General features: G+C 35.7%; 1 protein-coding gene across 1 annotated transcript in view; it reads left to right on the top strand.

Moving 5' to 3' along the window:
* The first annotated feature begins 575 nt into the window (after positions 1-575).
* LOC106458891 (growth arrest-specific protein 2-like) overlaps positions 576-4,843 on the top strand; it is a 42,653-nt gene continuing 38,385 nt past the window's right edge. Inside the window, exon 1 of the mRNA XM_013918450.2 lies at positions 576-713. The gene's annotated coding sequence lies outside the window, so the exon portion shown is untranslated. The remainder of the gene's footprint in view (positions 714-4,843) is intronic.

The raw sequence follows: 4,843 nt of genomic DNA, 5'->3' as shown, positions 1-4,843 counted from the left end.
ATAACTTACTGATATTAAATTAAGTTGCAATTTATTTTTCCTGTATTAAGAGGATACATTTAATAAAATGGTTACGTTGGCACGAAATAATGTTACTGTACCTTATGGTAGTTGCCTAGAGAGACACGCAGAACAGGGTCTTGTTAAAACAATGGCAGGTGTACTTTCGTTACCGGTTTATATATTATGCTGGATCATATTGTTATTACGTTAGGTTTTAATAATATATCTGTGTTTTCTAACTTTAATATATATTGTCATTTTATCAATGTTTTGTCTTAGGATTTATGTCTTTTAGTTGTAGAAGAACTAACACTATATCGTTGATGGAAATGTCATTCCAATAGAATTAGGTTAAAGTTCGTTTAAACAGCAGTAGGAAAATATTCTAACCAAATAAAACAACCTGGGCCTGCTGTTTGTACAAAATTTATCTGTCAGTCTGCGTCACAATGGTTAACACTCAACTCCATGGTTTGGTCCTTCAACTGGCGGCAGGAGTGCAAAGGAACGCCGACGAGAGAGGGCTCTGTCGATGATGGTCATTCACCGGTTGCCATAGTTGTAGAGGATGAAGGGAGTTTGTGCATCACATATTTGATTCTTCAAACCACAACTAGTAAACCTGTTAAGATTAAACCAGTAGAATGCTAGATAAAAGGTACAGTCGTCAGTTATTGTTTTACATCTTCAACGCCACTTGTTTAACAAAGGTAAGAATAGTTATTGTTTGTAGATTTGCAAAGTGAGTCGACTATCATTCTACACCATTCACTGTAGTATTTACACGTTCCAGCCTCGATCGATTTAACTTCGCTACAAATCCTTCCTTCGTCAAGTTTCTAATAGTTCACCGGTTAGTAGAACAGTTCAGAATTACTCAGTTTATATAAATACATTGCCAGCCTAGTCTTTGAAGAGTGAAACATTAAGTTGGTTTTTTTTTGTCGCTTTATTTGACGTTAACAGCTCTTAGACGTTTCGAAAACGACAAAATACCTACTCTTCTCAAACAATGCTAAGTTATTTGAAGACGTGTAACATTAAGTTGGTTTTTCGTCGCATTATTTGACGTTAACAACTCTTAGACATTTCAAAATGACAAAATACATACTGAAATGTCTAAGAGTTGTTAACGTCAAATAAAGCGACGAAAAAACCAACTTAATGTTACACGTCTTCAAATAACTTAGCATTGTTTGAGAAGAGATTGACAAAATACCTACACTTCTTAAACAATGCTAAGTTATTTCTTTTGCTTTCAAAAACAGCATGAAATCTGTGAAAGTATCTTGTACAACTAATAAAATCTCAACCAACAAACTGCTGCTAAGCTTTTATTAGTCACACAAAGTAATTTTTGCTCTCAGCTTGTTAGCAAGGTTGTTAATCAACTGTTTCAATGCTGTTCTTGTATTTAAAAGAAAATATGATACAACATCATTGTGATTAATTATAATAATTACATGTTATATTTAGTTCAAAGTTATCTAGGCATAAATTATGTCTATGGGCGAAACGTGTAAGAACTACCATACGATGTTACATATTGTCTTAAATTCTGTCTCGTTGTTTCAAAATCTTAACATTCTAATGACTGTGCTGTCTTAGTACTGTGTCTTAATGAACATCACCGTTTTTATTTTATTTATCAAACTATGAATTAATCTTTTTTTTCACATTCTTTTTATCTTTAATCACGAGCATGTCGCTGACTTTATCTGACAAACATTGCGTGAATGAAATGATTGACTCCACGTTTAAGAGAATGTCTGGCATATTCAGAATGACCGTTCACAGCGTTCCTAAGAGAATGATTTGTTTGTTTGTAGTTAAGCACAAAGCTACACAATGGGTTATCTGTGCTGAGCCCACTACGAGTATCGAAACCCGGTTTTTAGCGTTGTAAGTCCGCAGACATACCGCTGATTCACAAGTGGACTTTTAGAGAATGGAAATGTGGCACTTGTTTACGTTCAACAAACAGCTTGAAGTAGGTTTTTATATACCTAATTTAAATGTAGTGTACTTGGTCATTAATTAGATGTACTTACATACGTTTTAATATACACATTTTATTTTTTGTTTCAATGCCTGTTAGTATTTCCTGTCTTATAACTTAGGTTATGTGTCATAAGAAAATGTCGATTGTAGTATTAAAGCTATTGAAATGAATTATTTTCTTGACTTAGAAACACCGCAAAATCTTAAAGTTACAATCCAGCAGACTTCTATCATTATATGTAATCCTCAATTAGCCTGTGGCATGCCAACATCTTTTGAGGTGTGTGTGCACTGTCTACACTCCTCTAGACCTAGGTAACTCGTATCTGTTCACGATAGTAGTCCTATTTAATTACCTACGTATGACACAAGGAAGTTGTTTGCACGCTTGGGTAGATATCATTATGAGTTAGTCTTAGCATCATTATCCTTGACCACAAATGGCAGAGAAGAAAAGGCACAAAAGATATAGATCTTATGAACATATAAAATATATAAAGATCTTATGAGGATATAGAATTATGGATCTAATAAAGAGAGAGAGAGAGGAAAGATGCCAAGTGAAATGTTGAGGTACAGTGACAAATTTTGGTTGTTGTTTACCCATCAGATGACCACTTTTCATATTCTTGATGTTGTGGTAAAGTAATGATTTTCTGTTAAGATAATAATGATTGAGCTACAGATCACTTACTAATAAAAGGACATTATAGCTTTTAAACGGAAGTAAATCGTTAAAGATCATTTGTTTTATAGTATAATAGAACTACATAAAATTTCTTTGATGTACTGATAATTGGACGTAATTGTAATTTGTGTTTGTTTATAAGCACAAAGCTACATCAACGGGCTTTCAGCGCTGTGCCCACTGCGAGTATATATCCCAAATGTTTAGAGTTACAAGCCTCAAGGCTTACCGCTGAATCACCGGTAGGAGGCGATGGGGCGGAATCATTTTCCAAACTTATACAACTCCTAGTCTCAGGCTAGTTTATTGTTAAGCACAAAATTGAGCAGTTTGCAATCTATGCTGAGATCATAACAGGAATTGAGCCTCAAATTATAATATTATTAGCCCTATAATTACCACTGGGATATCATGGGAGCATTTTAATGTGACGGTCAATCCTACTATTCATTGTTAGCGGTAGGTGGTGATGACTAGCTGTCTTCCCTCTAGTCTTTCACTGCTAAATTACAGACGGCTAACGCAGATAGCACTCGTGTAGCTTTGGGCGAAATTCTAAACAAACCAATTAATACTCACGTAGTTCAAAAGGTGTGAAGCTGGAAACATTACAGATACTCTCTCTTTTTTATATTTATATAACCTTTCATATTCATAATTTGTTGTATGTGATTAGGCATACGAAAAACAAAATAGACGACAGCTTCTGATGACCAAAATAAACGTCAGTATTGATCGTCAGGAACAACTAGCGATGAGCAAAATAAACGTCAGTATTTATAGTTAGGAACAGATCCTGATGACCAAAATAAACGTCAGTATTTATAGTTAGGAACAGCTCCTGATGACCAAAATAAACGTCAGTATTGATCGTCAGGAACAACTAGCGATGAGCAAAATAAACGTCAGTATTTATAGTTAGGAACAGCTCCTGATGACCAAAACAAACGTCAGTATTGATCGTCAGGAACAGCCTCTGATGACCAAAATAAACGTCAGTATTGATAGTTAGGAACAGCTTCTGATGACCAAATTAAACGCCAGTATTGATTGTCAGGAACAGCTCTTGATGACCAAAATAAACGCCAGTATTGATTGTCAGGAACAGCTTCTGATTACCAAAATCAACGTCAGTATTGATAGTTAGGAACAGCTCCTGATGACCAAAATAAACACCAGTATTGATCGTCAGGAACAGCTTCTGATGACCAAAATAAACGCCAGTATTGATAGTTAGAAACAGCTCCTGATGACCAAAATAAACGCCAGTATTGATAGTTAGGAACATTTCCTGGTGACTAAAATAAACGTCAGTATTGATAGTTAGGAACAGCTCCTGATGACCAAAATAAACGCCAGTATTGATCGTCAGGAACAGCTTCGGATGACCAAAATAAACGTCAGTATTTGATAGTTAGGAACAGCTTCTGATGACCAAAATAAACGCCAGTATTGATTGTCAGGAACAGCTCCTGATGACGAAAATAAACGCCAGTATTGATAGTTAGAAACAGATCCTGATGACCAAAATAAACGCCAGTATTGATAGTTAAGAACATTTCCTGGTGAACAAAATAAACGTCAGTATTGATAGTTAGGAACAGCTCCTGATGACCAAAATAAACGCCAGTATTGATCGTCAAGAACAGCTTCTGATGACCAATATAAACGTCAGTAGGGATAGTTAGGAACAGCTTCTGATGACCAAAATAAACGCCAGTATTGATTGTCAGGAACAGCTCCTGATGACGAAAATAAACGCCAGTATTGATAGTTAGAAACAACTCCCGATGACCAAAATAAACGCCAGTATTGATAGTTAGGAACATTTCCTGGTGACCAAAATAAACGTCAGTATTGATAGTTAGGAACAGCTCCTGATGACCAAAATAAACGTCAGTATTGATTGTTAGGAACAGCTCCTGATGACCAAAATAAACGCCAGTATTGATAGTTAGGAACAGCTCCTGATGACCAAAATAAACGCCAGTATCGATCGTCAGGAACAGCTTCTGATGACCAATATAAACGTCAGTATTGATAGTTAGGAACAGCTCCTGATGACCAAAATAAACGCCAGTATCGATCGTTAGGAACAGCTCCTGATGACCAAAATAAACGCCAGTATCGATCGTCAGGAACAGCTTCCCA

Source organism: Limulus polyphemus, unplaced genomic scaffold, assembly GCF_000517525.1.
Source record: "Limulus polyphemus unplaced genomic scaffold, Limulus_polyphemus-2.1.2 Scaffold529, whole genome shotgun sequence".
NCBI classification, from domain to species: Eukaryota; Metazoa; Arthropoda; class Merostomata; order Xiphosura; family Limulidae; genus Limulus; species Limulus polyphemus.
This window is presented reverse-complemented; position numbering and strand designations above follow the sequence as displayed.